The 17696-nt window shown below is 41.6% G+C and overlaps 1 protein-coding gene across 1 annotated transcript in view; it reads right to left on the reverse strand.

The window, feature by feature from the left end:
• AFF3 (ALF transcription elongation factor 3) overlaps positions 1–17696 on the reverse strand; it is a 282997-nt gene that overhangs the window by 179794 nt on the left and 85507 nt on the right. The window lies entirely within an intron of this gene.

The raw sequence follows: 17696 nt of genomic DNA on the forward strand, positions 1-17696 counted from the left end.
ATATTTGCAGTGTTTACATATGACTGCAACATATTTTTACAAATTCATAGGATTTTGTTTACACCACTTTTGGGTGTGGTTCCTGCTGTCTTGGATATACTGCATATGAGCAAGCGTAAGTGAAACAGTTATTGAATGTACAATATGTGCATTTATTTATATTAAATAAATAACATCTCTCCGTATCCTTTGAGCAGGGAAGACTCTGCAGTGACATTGCCTATGTGAAGCCTGACGATGTATAGCGTAGAGGCAGCTGTGATGCTGAGGGGAGAGCTGCAGAGACTGCAATACAGGCTGCAACACTGAGTGCAGGCTAGGCAGCACAGCAGTCCTGAGAACGCTACGATTTCCTAAAATGCTGACCCTTAACCCGCCCGTACATTGTGGGGCTGAGGGCACAGAGGAATTCAGCTCTCCCGAATGGTATAGCTTGCTCCAGAGCCATTCTGGAAAAGGGAAATGGGAGATTTGGCAGAGCAGCTATCCCCCTATAGGAACCATCCAGCCGGTGCCTCCCCTGCACGCTCAGCTTGCCTGTTCATTAGGACCGAGACGTCTTGCCAGCAAAGATGAGGCAGCGCAAGGCACCAGTCTGCCATACTTATGTGCCCCCTCCCCTTCCTGCCTGCCCCTTGCCCACGGTTCCCTTGCGCTGCCCAGCACAACTGGGAAGAGAGGGCATACCACGGATGGAGGTACCGATACTGAGGGGGTGCCCGTCTCCTCCAGCTCTCCACAAGATACAGGCGGCTGCTGCATCAAGCAAGTTTTCTGGGGATTTACTTCAGCACCCTAAATTCCCCGACAATTCCCCAAAGAAAGGCTTTCTTCCTTTTGCAGAACAGAAGTAACTCAGGAGGCAGGAGACTGGGGTTTGAGGTCTTCCCATGTGGGAAGGCGGGGGATGAAAACAAAACCAATACGATTAATTGCTGGCCCCAAACAGCTCGCAGGGAGGTGAGCTTGGTCTTTGCCTCTCATTTTCAAAAACCGCCTGGAGGTTCTGCGTTTTCAGGTGTCCACCTGGAGAAATATCAAAGCAATGTGATTTTCCAAAGCACTGAGCTCCTGTCACCTGGAAATCAGACTTCTCTACCACATCTGCATTTGGGCACCCAAAAAATCGTGAAGCACTTTCAAAAACAGATACCTCTGTGCCTACCAGACACAAATGGTACCACTAGCCAGTTTGTGCAAGCCCTGGACACTGCCACTCCCCAGCCTGAGCTGCGTCATTGAGGAGGTCCAGATCCGCAGCCGCTCGTAGCCTAACAGCTGTAACCAAGGTCAGAAGTATGGCAGCCGTGCATATGCAAGGGAACAATTTATGTTTCATGTTTTTTTCTGGTTGTTATTTCATGCCAATTCATAGAAAGTCATAAGTGCTTTATTGTCAGCACTCCTGCTAAATCTTTGCTGAATATGGCCCTTGACTGTTAAATGAATCGCATTAACTCTTTTTGGTGCAACACAGTCCGTCAGCTTTACAGTTCACCAGGAGTTACACCACTCATTTCAAAGGGAAAGGAACTAAGCATGCTATAAAGCCAGCCGTTGCAGATTTACTCATATCTGATGTACAGATTCTGAAGAGAAGCTGCAGCCCTGAGCAGATAGCCCTGTTCTGATCCCAGCCCTGTCCCTGAAGAGCCGCATAGCGCCGTGTGCGACCTTCCTGCTGCTGGAGCAGGGCTGCAAGTGCAGGAGTTCGTGTTGCCAGTGATGCTAACAAGACAGACAGAAACACCACAACAATCTCTGGATATTTAAGAATTTTAAAATTCATATTAGCTAATTTTTATTTCGCTCTTCTCTGTGGGTTTCCCTCCAACTTCTCCCTTTCCTTCCCCAAACCCTGGCCTATGACTTGTTATCCCATTAACAACAGTGGAGTATAAAGCCCTCATCATGAACAGAGCAACAAATTTACTGCCTGACCTCAAGTTCGCTACTCTAGTCTATTGCCATCTTACAGAAGGGGGGATGAGATGACCTACCATCTTATGCTGTATACAATATATTGAACATACAGTACAGGTGCTCTTTATTTTTGCGTGAAGACAAAACTACTGAAGGCAAATTTGGCAATAGGCTATTTCAGAGTAGGTTTAGAAACAACCTTCTGTTACAAAATTAAATATCCCTCTAAGAAGTGTAATAAAATAAGTCTGCAAATACTCATCAGCAAGAAATTACACTTTCCATTACCACAGAACTGAAACTATAGCTATTCTCCCTAGCACATCATATCTCTGGGCAGGGAGTAAAAAAACTTTTCATATGTCTCTCTCAATAACATCACACCACCTTTCAAAAGGCAAAAAAATGCTGGAAACACAAAAGCAAAGACAAGATACGCAAAATGGAAAACAGTAGTTGGAAAAAAACTCAATTTCTGTATTTTCCTCTTTGTTCTTCATCTTTTGAATGCCAAATATAAATTTCTTAATTTATCTTTGGTTTGAACTCTTGTAAGGATCTTACTTTATTGTTGATATCAAACTTTCTAGAGTAAGGGTGGGGGAGTTAAGAGACCATGCTCTGCTCACAGCAAGCAACTTCAATTTCATATGGCCTGGGGCCATATTATGTTTTTCTTCATGATATCTTATAATACAATGCAGAGTGCTATTGTGGGACTTAATAAAGTGTCTGTAGGTGTTGGTACAGAAAAGACTCACCATCCTTATTCTAAAAGCTTCCTTCTCCGCTACATCTCTACTCGTGTTACAGAGGAACCCTCACTACCCGTGAAGCTGGCAACCTCAATTTAACTTCATGGCCATATTTTAGTTTAAAAAACCAAAAAGCTGGTAAATGTTTCTTGAAATCTGAATGAAAAGAAGAGATTGCATTACCTGCAGGCAACACGTAGCACAGGGCACTCAATGCACTGTTTGCATCAGTGCACTTGCCTGATCCAAACACTATTGCATCAGTGCTGGCTGTGTGACGCAGCAGCTGCGCAAGGCTGATGTCGGAAGTGCCGGCAATCTGCACAAAGCAGTCCCTCCACCCTCTCGATAGGCTGCACGCCACAGTACACTTGTGCAATAAACATTTTAATTACTCAAAAAAAAAAAAAAAATTAAAAATTAAAACAAAATAAAGGTTTTGAGGCTGCTGTTCCCAACTAAGCCAAGGAGCTGCTACCCTGTATTTATTCTGACATTGATGAACCCAGCTCATTTGCCTCCCTTTGCATTTTGCGATCTGTCATAACAAACTCGCCTCACTGAACCTCCAATGAACCATCAGCGAAATACTGGCAAGTCTCTGGGGAAGTGGGCTCCAGCCTCTTCCCCCTCTGCTGCCGTGCCCATTACCTTCGTTCCTCAGTCAGCGCAGCTTGAAGAATGCCAAACATCTGCACACACGTGCGGCTGGCGTATAGTCTGGCAGGAGGATGCAAGGAGCTGCTGCCGCCGAGGATAACGGCAGTAGCTGCTGAAGAAATAGCCGGGAGCATCGCACCGCTGATAACACGAGCAGCTAATTACCATGCAAAGCACAGAGAACTGTAAGAAACAAGGCTGACTAAAGGCTACATCGAATTCTTGAGAAATGGGATGTAATTTCAAAAAAAAGCTACATCTGTACAAATTTTATTTCAGAGCATTACTTTATTTTTTCTTCCCTTACCAACAACTTTCACATGGAGATATATAAAGAAATCCCTCTGAAAGGAATTGCCTCTCTTTGATACTTGTCCCTCCCTTTCAAATTGTTGTGCTAAGGAAAGAAAGAAAAATCTTCTGCAAGTATCTATTTCCATTTTAGCCTGAGAGGTTTTTATGGTGCGAGCTTTTGGTGCTGCTACTATTTGGACTGTGCTAAGTGTTCTTACAAAGTCTCCAGAAGCTATTGGATCTTGTCTCTGTTATAAATTAGGTGTGATTAAGATCTCCAGAAGGCCGAGGTATGCACTCAGCAGACTTGCTGGCCTCTTCCACTCAGTGGGAGCCAGGCTGGCTGTGTCGGCTCTTGAACGCCGGTCATCTGCAAGCAGGGGCACGGCAGCGGCCGCCGTGCGTCCACCCTTGGGGTGCCACCTCCGCCTCCAGGGCAGCTCCCACTCCCACGCTGCACAGGCGCTGCTCGGCGTTGCTTAACACGGGGCTGCAGGCCTAAAGTGAAGCTACAGGCAGGAAACGTTGGCAGGCAATAACCTAAATCCATGTTTAAAAAGAATAGGAAGAAAGGGAAAAAAGCCCACATTGATGGGCCCTGTTCTGACAGTGTATTAGAAATGATTCTTTGCCAGGCGAGACCATAAAGGTATGGAGATGCACACGCATGCATGCACGTAAGTATATATAACATTTTCTATATAATCCATTCGCTAGAAAGGAGCTTCCAGAACTGTAAAATAAACAAGTATGGAGAAGATAAGTACGGGGGATCCAGGAGATGTCAGTAAAAGGAAACAGCTGTGTGCTTAAAAATAGAAAGATATTAATTTCCCTTAAGAAAGGAGAGCTCACAGTCACCGTTAAGGAACCTAAGTTTCTCTGGGCTCTCTGCAGTCATTTCCCTGGTAGGGCTGCAATCACACACATGTGCATCACTCATTGCGTAACACGGATGTGCTTTTTCCAATCCTTATTTTTGTTTGAGTGGCTAGATTTCTCACAGGGCAAGGCTGACAGGTGTTTTCCTTGTCTTCTTACTGGTTCATATGTGCAGCATCTGCCTGTTGGGTTGCGGGGAACCACTGCCCTCAACAAATTTTCCCTCCAATCATTCCTCTGAACTGATATTAATACCTTCAAGTTGTGGAGTAAAATGATGAAATTTAATGGGGAGATGTGCCTGAGAGCAGAGAGGTGACTTCTGGGGTTTCTGCAGAAATACAGCCAAGCCATGTAAATGAATTTTTTGGGAGAGGTCATTTGCAGATGCCCAGGAAGGGTTTTTAGACATTCAGGGCTTAACTTGCTGTCGATTTCCTTACATGTGCTACATGCTCCAAAAGGCTCTTTATGGGATGGCTGTGCTGAACCCACACTGCTCTGGAGAGAAAATGAAGGACTTTGGACCTCAGGAAAGGTGGGCTGGTTAAAAAATTAGACCTTGACCTGGTCAAAAGCTCACTTTTTGTCCCTCAGGAAATGCCCACTTTTTGGAACATATTTTCATTCTGAATTGGGGGCCAGGCACCTACATGTAGATTTTATCCCATTGGCTATGCTCCCATTACAAATGTAATTGTGTGACATCATTGCCTTCAAAATGAAATTTTAAGAAGTGTTCTCCAGTTTAGTTGAGAAATGAAGGTTTGATCAAATCAAAACACTTCAACATCAAATGTTAAGAAATGTAAATAAAATGTATAGCTACAGAATAAGATATGGCCTAAATCAAGAAGTCTTTCAAATGAAATATTGAATTGTTTCACTTTGACTCCAAATTCAGTAATTTTTGATTTTAAGAAAATAATTTCTCCAAACGAGTGAAAATAAGTTTGGTCAAAATCAACATAGATGCAGACATTTTCAGTTCTGATAAAGTGGAACATCCCATAGGAAAAGGACTGAGTAGGAAAAACCTCTGACCAGAAAGAATTAAAAAGGGCATTTCTGCCTGCCCCCCCCCCTCCCGCCCCCCCCCCCCCCCCCCATGAGAATGGCATTTCCATCTTGATGGTGACGTGAGACCTCCCAGCAATGTTTCCATCTACTTTAACAGGGCTGGACTTCAGGAAGCCAAGGCATACTGTAGTCTCCCTCATTTCACTGGTCGGCATTAGTAATGTTTGAGAACTTCACAGCCCTTAAACGGAGAAGACTCCTTGTCTCTCCCTGTGGATGCAGGCAAGCAGGGCTGAAGTGGGTAGAGTTACGCCAAGGAAAGAGAAATGAAGAGACAGCTCAGGAAGCTTGATTTTTCTCTTGTTCCTGGTATTTGAAAGCTTTACTTTGCACTTGTGCTATTCCTTACTACTAATTTGGAGTGCCATTGGCCACGGTCTGTTGATACAGTAGTTTTCTCCTGTGTTTTGCATTGATGCGTGTAGGAGCCATTTCGCTTTTACTGTGAGGAATTGCTGCTGCTTCCTTAGACACAGAGACGTGCAGGAGGGAGATGGGGATGAACAGCTGAATTTTCCTCAAGCTCTGTGTCAGAAAGTGTTGCTCTAATTAAAGTTATTAAATCCATCTAATTTACAGTGACTGTTAATAAACTGTTACCCTTAATAAGCCCATTCTCTTTTGAAATGGAGCCTTTATATTTATTATGGGGATTATTTTTTCTACCATGGGATCTTGCAACATTGTTCTTGGTTCAAAAAGGAAGAGGAGAAAGGTTAACAAAGATTTTGTTTCAAGAAAAAAAAATTGAATAAGGAGCAAGTGATGAAAGTCATCTAGCTTTGCTTTAATGAAAGTATCTGGCTATACTAATTGGGGGGTCTCACTGCAACTGGAGTATCATGATGCCCCAGTCTCGTACCAGGAACAGGGAGATGTTCTGGCTAATCAAAGAAGATGAATCAAAAATATCTGTAGATAGAGAGAAATGCTGAATGATCCGAAAGACTTGCCATGCACACTAGAAAGGAGATGCTAATTGGACAAGATGATGCTTTGCTCTTGATGAGTGATACTTGCTCAGAACAGCCTGCTCAGCAGCTTCCCCACAACCGAGGTAGGACACCAGCTTTTGGAGAGCAGAGCATCCAAGAATGAAGACCACAGAGGAGTTTACAAAGCCATAATCCAGAGTACCACCAGCCTTAGGCTGTGCTGGCCCTATATGCAGACCTGAGGGGCCTGAAAGGATCCTGCCTCTGAGGTTCAGGCTGGAGTCCAGTTGAAGATGGATTTACTGTGGATGTATAAGTAAAGGCATTCACTGTATTGTATGGGGTTTTCTTAAATAGCAGCAAGACGAGTTTAGAGCGTTAACTCCTCCAGTGCATGGCCATGGCCTGCCCCAGAGCTTGAAGCAACTCCTGCCCATGTAGCGCCTGACCTGAACTAAGTATGGAAAGCCCAGGGTCAGAAAGTGAGGTGATGCTGAAGGGCTGCCATCTGGATGGCTGCTGGGAGCTTCACTAGAGCTTAGGCACCTACAGCCCAGTTTGGAGGGGCTTTAGAAGTGTTGGGTCCAGCCATGTGTTGAGAGGTCATCTTCAAACTGATTAGATGGTCTGAGTCCAAGCCTCAGTGTCCACGCCACAAAAAAATCAAGACAATTAAAAGCCAAGAACCATTCTGAAACCTCCCCACCCTCTCCACCCCTACGGCCCATCGAACAATTCATGACTGGAGCTGCGCCGGTAACATTTCATCTAATAAAAGATGCTTGGAAGCCTCAAATGAAACCTACTGGCAGATCAGTGGAGCAATTTTACAGGCTTTTACATTATATTCATGAAAATAAAAATCCAAACATGCCAGAATTACACTGTGACCCAGAACAATAAAAGGGAGCTGTAATGGAGAAGAACTGCATTGTTCTATTAATAAAATATAAAGGTTTTATTGTTATTGGGAAAGATTGATTGTATCAAATCAATACCATGTCACAGTATATTAATGTTTTTCTTCACTAATGAAAAAATAGGGTCTGATGTGATTACATTCTCTTGCTACCCATTTGAAAAATATAATGGGATGGTAATAATGAAGATTGCAACTTGCAATTTTACTCCTTGCTACATGCTCGATCCTGGGAGGTGCTGAGTAAGTGACCTTGGCTTTCAGTGAAGTCAACAGGAGCTGAAGGCAACTGGCATACACCAAAATGCTGTCAACAACCCCCTGAACAGACTCCACAGTCTGTCTTCCCACCCCAAAACTGGAAAAAGCGGTGGGGACCTCTGGAAATGCCTTCAGCATACTACATTTTCTGCAGCACTGTATGCATGCTCTCAATCTATTGACTGCTTGCTTGACACATTGGTCTATTTGTTGGAAAGTTTCCATTATGGACACCAGAGTCTTTTGGTTTTGCAGCAGGAATGGCTTTTTAGTGAAGATATGGGCTTCTCCTCTCAGCCCACGCAGTCCTTCAACAGCTGACCTAAGGACCCTGCCCTGGGAGCGATAGAGATCAGCTTTTCTCCCCATTAGATGCCTGTCCTCCCTGCTGCACAGATGGCCAATTAGTGTCAACTGGAATGTGGTATTTTTAGTGATGTGGACACTTGTCCGCTAGGACCTGGACTGAGACCAATCGATTGCATTTAATACATTGTCTGTGTTTGTTTGGGGAGAATATATAACATCTGTATAGCAGCAACAGTTGGAAAAACAAGTATTATGGAACTGTTAATCTTTTTGTGACATTTTAATATGAATTTACCATCAACTAGTATAATATTCAATAAATTAAATGGATTATTTTGCCAAGAGATCCTTTAAAAATGTTAATTAACAATAAATCAATAAAAACTATTCAACATGAAAATCAATTACATCCCTGTTTACATTATTTAACTCCAAACATTTCTGTTTTGTGTGCTTGTAATTAGCAAGCTATAAAAGATGCCATAAATAGGCGCATAATGAGAGGAACTGTTTATAAATGATAATTGGTATTCATTCCCACTGAGCTAAAGGTTATGTGATTGCAAACTATCGTGCAGAAAGGGTTAAACCTCTTACAGATAGAAGGTTTCACAGTACACAACTCTGCAGAAATCTCCTGCACAAAAGGCCCCTGATGGAAGAAAGCCCCTGTACATGAGTGTTTGATGGAAAGAGTAACATCTATCAGGTGTTCCTTAAAGCCTATTTACATCCATTTAGAAATGGCTCATGGGGAAAAAATCTACCCTTTGGGCAGTGGTGGAGGGAATAAGAAATGGAGCCTGGCACGAGGAATTCAATATTGATAAAGCATCATCATCTGAACAATATATCTACTAAGTTAAAAGGAAAGATATTAACATCGAAATGTTATCAAAAATTCTGGGTGACCATAGAATCATAGAACCATAGACCATCCTGTTAACAAAGCTGAGGACAGGACAAAGGAAACAAGGGTGGTTTCTGTCATGGTGAGCAACAAAGATCATAGAATCATAGAATCATAGAATGTTTTGGGTTGGAAGGGACCTTGAGAGATCATTGAGCCCAAACCCCCTGCAGTGAGCAGGGATTGAACCTGTGACCTTGGCGTTATTAGCAGCTCTACCCAATACCTCACTCAAAGATTAGGGCCAAAGAGGGTCTCGTTTTCACAGAGGGCAAAAAGAGGATTACAGGATCTTCATGTGGCACCTGAGAGCCCAAAACACTGATCAGCAGCCTGTATCTCCAGAAGGTAATACTGGACTATTTCTCATCATAGGTTGCTACACAGAGCTGAACAAAACTGTTTCCTAGGGAGAAACATCCTCTCTTTAATCCTTATTGTGGAAAACCGCTTTCTCAGTTTTAGAGACTGAGACCTGATCTAGACTTAACAGGTAAAAAACCCCATGATCTGGAGACCAGAGTAACATTTGGCTTTCTACTAAAGCCTTTTGCTAGTCCAAGGATGACACCAACATCTGACAGTTTTGGCTTTGACAGTGTCTTCTCCCCAGCAAAATAAATCTCATTCTTTCACTATAACTGCTTTCATGAGGGCCACAATCATCAAGAACCCCTGATGGAGCAGGTCTGAAGCACGGGCAGACCAGTGAGCATCTAGCGATAAAGTCAGCAGAGTTAAACAACCTATTTGCAAATCCAGTGAGAAACCACTTTTTCTACATTGTCTGGGCACAGCTGATGCATATTTCCTTTCTTTTCTGGATCGTGACTTAAAAGTGAATTAATTTTGGCCTGAAACACTTACATTGTACTGCTTTCCTTGATTTGCACAAAATACAATTTTTTCATGGAAGGTATGCATCATATGCATTGGTTTGAGCATGGCTGGTCAGTCTCATTGCTAAGACTGCAAAAACATATTCTGGTCACAGCAATTACTACCTGGACACCTATTTGCCCAAGAGGGATATAATTTGCTGATGGATACCCAAAGCTTTATCAATGAAGATGAACTATTGTATGCATCTGCACCTTTAAATCAATCCCTTGATGCCTCTGGTCAGCTCAGGTAGATTCTCTTAAAATCCACACGGAAGTTGATAAATAGCACAATTCTCCAAGCTGCAGCAAAAATCTCGGCAGAGCTTTATTGTGCTCTCAGCATTCCTTAAAGTGAAAAGAAAAATCCAGCCATACTGTGGTCACTGACAGACTGATGGAAACATGTGCACTGCAAAGCTACTGAAAATAGTACTCTCTAAAGGTTTTGCAGAGTTAATAGGACATGTAAAATCTCAAATAAAACGTCAGTGCTGCAATGTCTTAGGGCTCAGGCATGTAAGTTTCTTCCAGTTAAGAATGTACATGGCACCATGTATATATGAAGGTATACATATCTATATGTATGTATACACCATACAAAAACCCTCCACAAATTTCCTGAAAATGCCCAAACCAACCAAGTGTCAAATCATATCAACTGTAGCCTTAATATGGGAATCAATAAATTCAGAAAATCTATAAAGTTGCAAAGTAGACAAATACCTTCCTTATTTTTCCTGTCCTCTCTTTCCCAAATCCCACCGAAAAGATTTATTTTCTCACCAATTCACCACTGGCCCATATCAGTCCTCTTTGGTAGGGGACAGAAAGCCCTTTGGCCAGCTAGGCAGGAACCAGGCACTGCTGTGCTGCCTTGCAGAGGACTTGCCTCCAGAAGTCAGGATACCTCCACATCTGTAAAACCATCTGCCCCAAGGAGTGGCAGCTGCCCAGCACTTGTCCCCGCTTTCCTGTGGGCTCCGTGCCAGCACCCTACTGTTTGGGCAATCATAAGACCAGAAGCAGGAGAATAAATCATGTCCCACGTTTGGGGAAGGATGTAGGTAGTTCCCAAATAGTCGTATGCTACTGTTAACATTTTTTGATGGAAGCCACACCGGTATCTCAGGCTTGGAAGACAAAAGGTTGGCTTAAAATGATCTTAGTCGTTTCTCTTTTGGCTTTCACATTTCTCTTCTTTCCATATAGCCTCAGGTTATCCCATTTTAAAGGGGATATTGAATCCGAAAGTCACAATGCTTTCTGATTTTCTTTTTGCTTGTCGCTGTTACAAGTAACAGTGAAATATAGAAAGAAAGTAGAAAGATAAATTGGCCTCAGCTTTTCCAGATTTTGTGTCTGAAAGAGTTTGCTTGTCCTTCCAGTAGAGTAGACACTTGCCAGTTCCCAGCTGTTTGCATTGAGCTCTCCCACGCAGCTAAAGGCTCATAGAGCACCACTTATAAAACCCAGAAATACAAAACTCTACAAACCACAACTATTTGCTGTGTTACTCAGGGGCAGTAACCACTTTTCACTGTCATATTAACAGTTTTCTTTTTAATACAGAAAATGAGCAACAAGTCACTTTATAACAGTGCCGTGTCATGGGGGCATGACTGCTGTATGGACTGCAAAGATCCACCTGGTGCCTATAGAGAACTGCTCTCCCAACAGCCTTACTGCCAAAAAATGATTTTAAATCCTGTATGCACCAGCATGCACACACATGCAACACACAATACAGTGGGGCGAAATGAAAGGAAGAAAAGGACAGTGATAGCAGAGTTTAATTTTTACTGGGTTGCAGATCAAAACCAGTTCTATGCTGCATGAGAGGGGTTTGTGAATTTTCTCAGAAAGGTTAGGTTGCCCTTAGGTTTGGTTTGGGTTTGATTTCCAAAACTTTCATTGTTTTTATTCAAAAAGGTGAGCTGCCTCTTGGATTTCTATTTTTATTTTTTTGAATAGATGAGGTGATCCTCCACTTAAAAACAAGTTATTTTGTCTCTAGAGGAACAAATGTTCAATGTAGCCCCATTTCATTTTAAATGGAAGCTAAATGGAGAGAAAATCTCTGATACTGCTACAGCTCACAGACATTTCCATCTAGGTCAGGTGCAACAAATCTACATTTTTTAAGCGGCAGAGGCAGCTCTCTGTCCCTGTAAAAACTGGAAGGTCTTGTGGCACCCCAAATTACAACAACGTGTACAGAAAACAGGAGTACAGTTGGAAAGTCTTTGAGCCGAGAAGCCACATGCTTCCCTTTTGTTATGTGATCTTGATGAATTTATTTCTGTGGCTTTTATCCATGTTTTAGGATGTTGAATCTTGTTAGTATTTTCCTTTTGTATTGTTCTCTGCTGCCTTTCACTGTTTTATTTTATTCTTTTGTTCCCCGGTGTAACTGAAGGTAATGCAGTCCTGGGCCTATTACACTCCATCTCTTTGATCTGGCAGTGGATATCAACAAAGAAGTTACTTGTTCTCAACACATTAAACCCTTCTGTGTAGCTTTTTACAAATTCTGTTATGCAACTGTGATATGGCCTGGAATGAGTTGTCAGGTATCGAAAGGCTGGGGAGCACAAAGACCTCTCCAAAAGTCACGCTATGAATGGTGTCATCTTGCTGTTTCACTTTCAAAGGTGGCTCACACAGGTTTGCTGAATAGGAGTCGTTTGACAGCAGACATCTGAATTTGTATCACAGACTCTAAGATACCTTTATAAGAACTTTGAATATCTTAGTTGAGTCCTGAGGATCAAAGCTTCCTATGTAATAAACCTATCATGGGTTACTCAGGGAGATTTTCAGCATCGGTAACAATGGCAGCTGATTTGCCTCGCATAACAAACTACTGATAGAATATATAAGGGTTGTGATCAATACTTTAACTAGCGAGATAAAAATCTATCTGAAACTCAGGAATCATATTAAGGTCTCATCATTTACTTTATAAACCATCTCCTATAATTTTAAGATGTGCCTGCACCAAGCGTTCCTTGAAATACATTAAATCTTGATTTTTCAAATCAGAATACTAGAATAGTAAGTAGAATTGGCAGCATAAATGAATATAATGCATAAAACACAAAAAGCTCTTGGCTGGCTTTTGTATACAGCATTAGAAACAGAGAAACACACATTGTTTCACAGTGATCTGCATTAAATATATTTGTTATGGGTTTGAAATACTCCAAACTATTTGTTTTGGATGAGAGAGGATGCTGTGCATTTATGATATATGATACCACATTGTCATCAATTGTCATGCTTTGTTTATAGGACTGAATAATTTGTAATCATCAGATTACTATGTTTAGTCTGCACTCTGGTTTTCAGAGAATGTGTATTAAACAGATCAGATCCTTGTATCTTTTCTTTGTTTGTTTGTTTATGAAAGGAATGATGAGTGGCTCATTCCCCTGAGAATTAACTATTCGGTGAAGGGTTCAAAGTTTCAGGTGCCTTTTGTTCTTGGAGAGGAGAAGGGCAAAGCTGCTCTTGGGCTCTGATTTTCAATTGTGCGCCCATATTGTCATGTAGGGACATTAGGTAATAATGCCAGAGAAAAATGAAGATGCAAAAGGCTACGCATATTCTAAGGGCTTCCTTCAGCTTCCTGACTCTTTCCCCAGCCATACTCCCAGCAGCATTTCCTGCATGTTTGATCTGCAGATGTCACTCTAAGTCACCTGCAGCCCAGCTAAATATTGGGGCAGGTAGAGGATGAGGAAGCCCCACCAAAACATGGATGCTCCTGTACCATTTGCAGCAACAGGTACTTTGTGAGGAACAGGATGAAATTTTCTTGGCAAAACCCTCTCTTTTCATGATCCTTTTTCTGCCAGAGAAATATAGCTATGAAACAAGATACTCTAGCAAAGGTTGCAGGCAAAGACTTGGCAGTCAGGAACTGGCCAGTTGCTGTTGACTCTGTCGTAGGGCTGGTGGAAAAATCCACGCTAAAGAGCAGTCCCTGCCTAATTTAATTTTATATACGTTTATACTATAAACACAACAGGATTTTAAATACCTGCAGATGGGAAATCAGTCAACAGCTATGGGCTGAATGCCTGTAACACTTAATCCATAGGGACTGTATAGGCATAGCAGCCCATCTGCGCAAATCACCTACGCAGGTCTCAGGCACAGTAGAGTAACAGTTACCGCTCACTCACTGCCCAAGCTACCTTACTGATGTCACTATATATAAACTCCAGATACAAGGAAACAATGGGATTACTCACTCCTAGAAAATAATTACAAAATCAAGCCATCGCCTTTGCAAAGGCGTGATATTGGTTCATTTGCCACCCAGAATATCTGTACCTCTAAGCTAAAGAAGAAAGAAACAGCAAGAATGAGACAGAAGCCAAGCTTACATTTCCATCCTTATCTCTCTGTACCGATACTCTCTTGGAGGTCCCTGCTTGCATGGCAGCTGCTGAATTGCTACAGTTTACAGTCTGGCATATTAAAATAAACTAGCACTGATTTTGGCAATTTGCAGTCATGCAGTTGCTGCTGCTGCTGCATAAACAGCTGATGGATCCCTACAGCAGAGGCAGGAGCTCTTCATCTGTGCGCACTTGTGCATTGGACCTCTCAGTCTGCACCAGCACTAATCACAGCAGAGACTGCAGTGTGAACATATCCAAAGTCACCAGTTATTTGTGGCTCATTGTAGTCCAGAGCTCAATCAACGCTACCAACACAAAAGATGTGACTTTTGAAAGTGGCATATCCTGCCTTTTGGTGGGATGGAAAGGATTAAATGAGGATGTCTTGATTGAATAGTCTGCAATAATCTGCATTTTGCATGTATGCACGTTACCATGAAGACTTGTATAGCACTTTACAAGCACACAATCAGGAACGCATATCTAAACAGATTCATATGTAATATAGTACATCAAGATACGTAGCGGCATTTATAGCTTTGGATATGGAATATGGCTACAATTCTATATGGGCAGCACTATATATTTTTAGGAAGGCTAACAAAAAGTACATTTTGTAGTCTAAAGGGTTGGAAGTATTTTAGATAGGCAGAATGTAATTCCCCCAGAAAACAGGGGTATCAACTGAAAAAAGAAAAGTCCTAACAAACCCTAAAAAAACCCCTTAAAAACCTAGAACAGATATTCTGAAAACAAACAGGCATGTCCACAAGACCCCTGCTTTTCCAAATCAAGCCAGCAGACTTTAAGCTGGTTCCTCAGGCTCAGTCCTTCACGAGACAGGAGACAGGGCATGGTGCATGCTGGAGCAGTATTCCCAGGGCTTTTGTTCACAGCAACTGGGTCTGGCCATGGGGTGCCAACAAGAAGAGCTCTACAAGGACTCAGTAGCAGCTCTCCAAAAGGCAGTTTGCCATTGCTGCCCAGAAATGCCTCTCGCATATTTTGGGAGGAAAAGTAACCAGATGTTTCTGTCTGCCCACTGATTACCTGGATCACAGGTCACAGTGTTACAAAATGTGCCCATAATTTTCTCCTATATATGGTTGCCCACAAAATATGAAACAGCAAAAATCTACAGACAATACTGGTGGCTGATTAGCAATTTCTTCAGAAATCAAGAAGATAACTAAAATTGGGACATCATGATCCAGATGATCAGCACCCCCTTGCACATGGAAAAATCAATATGAGAATCTGTAGAATTAGATGTAAGGAAATACTTTTTCCTGCATATTGCTACCTGCTTTACTGTCAGCTGGACTTCTTGCAAGGAGTGGAGGATAGCTTTGGCAAGGGGAAGGAAAACAAGATCAAACATTCCCACCTCGTATCACAATGAACAAAGCAAAGCTGCACGTCATCTTGTTTTACATGCTCTCACAAAAAGCTAACTGAGCAACTGATGTGATCCCCCAGCAAGGCAAATGAAATCTTTGACTTAAGGTGACAACACTACTTAAGGTTGGATCTCACTACTGCTGAGCAGATCTACTGCAGGAAGAGTGGAAGAGGGAACGTAAGTGAAATTACGGTTTACGCTCAATAAGGGTCTAAACTCTAATGTCTGATACAAAAGCAGTGTCTTCTAAGAGAAACCATAAAAATACAATTATTGTAATAGTGTGTGATTTACCAAAATATTTTGACATTTTTTTCCAGAGATAGTCTGTTTTCTGGTATTTGCATACCTTTGACTCTAGAGTATAGGCATGTATAAGTGCTGAAGAAGGCAAGACAGCAAGTAATTATTTACTGATTAAGGAGTGGATGGGCTTGAAGTTTGAAACATTAGCATTCTTATTTCATCCTCATCCTTCCAGAGGAGGAAGGAGGAGACATGAAATAGAAGATTTTCAACTCGTAGAGATTCCTAATTCATTACATTAATGCTGTAAATGCCTCCTCTTTGCTCTTTTGACTTACTGCTGTCTCCTGGTATGCTCAGGTCAGCCACGCTCAGCTCACATTCACTTTGCTGAGGTGGTAAAGGTTACACAACTCAATTTTTTTTCCATTTCTAAGAGAAATGAATCCAAACTCAGCTAATTTGTATACAGCTGCAGGCAATATAAACATGGCTGGTTAGAATTCTTCATATAGTATAAGCCTTTGTACTCCATACTTCATGGAAGTTAATAAGTAGGTGTCAAACTCTGAATTAAAATTCCCAGAAGAGGACACAGCACAAAGGACAATAAAAATGATTTTTAAATAATCATAGGGATAAATAGCATCCACTTCTGACAAATGTAAGTGCTGGCATAAAATGTTATTAGGCTACAGAGATTTTCTTTTGTTCAGGAAGTATGTTTTATTCTCCAGCAGTGTCATTCATCATCCTAATGAGCCCTCAAAATGTAAATTAAATAGCAAAGACTGATTCATTCAAAAACATCTTTGTGCTGTGTGTTAAACCATTTTTCTACTTTTATCCTTATATATTGGTTCATTCTTTCATTGCAAAATAACCCCTCAGCCCTTGTATACTTTAATGGCCAAGTTCAAGCAAAGCATACTTTCAGTAAACACTGTTTATTCATTGGTGCTTTTGGTACAGTAATTTAAAAAAAAAAAACCCTCATTTAAAAATGTTGTGTCCCTTAAATTATATTTGATCCGGAAAATCTCAGAAACCTGTGCATGCATGTGGTTTTTGTTTTATTCAGCGTCACTTAGTCCAGGGAAACCCTCAATGGAAACAGATTAGTAGAAATTTCAAGCAGCTCTAATTTACTCGACTGAATACATTAACAACTAAGCAAACACCATATTTTTTGCTAATGGCAGGAAAAAAAAAAGAACCCAGGGTCATGAGCTAAATTAGTTCAGATTTCTTGTTATCTCTTGATAAGGACATTACACATTCTTACCAGGAATGCAGAAAAGAGGTTTCATACTTGACCTGAATTTATGCATGAGCACACAACAACAAGAGCAACAAGGAACAGGGCTTCTCTGGAGCCAATCCAAACAAAAATATAACAGGAATGGAAAAAAACAGCAAAAGCATGTCTGGTTTTGGTATGATTAGTCTTCAGTTATCTTGTTCTCTGCCTCTTTCCTTCTCTTTCCCTTTCTCTAATGCTTCTGTAAATCATCTTCAGCTTATTTTGTGTGTATATATGTTTGTGTGTGCAAAATGAAGATGAAAATATTAATAGAGAGAGCAAAGTTTGCCTGATGACAAGAATGCTGTTATTAAACTGCATATGGAAGATTTAAAAGCCACAATCTTCAGAATAAATTACCATAAAATCTCAGCATTCGGTGACATTATGCTTTTATGAGGTCAAAATGTTGGAGAGAGACACCAGGGGTTACAATGAAACCATCCAGCTGTGAAAGAGGTAAGTACATGTACAGTGTCTTGCTGCCAGGGATCCAAAAAATGGTCCTAGACCAATACTTCTTT

The sequence above is a fragment of the Pelecanus crispus genome, chromosome 1 (assembly GCF_030463565.1).
Source record: "Pelecanus crispus isolate bPelCri1 chromosome 1, bPelCri1.pri, whole genome shotgun sequence".
NCBI lineage: Eukaryota > Metazoa > Chordata > Aves > Pelecaniformes > Pelecanidae > Pelecanus > Pelecanus crispus.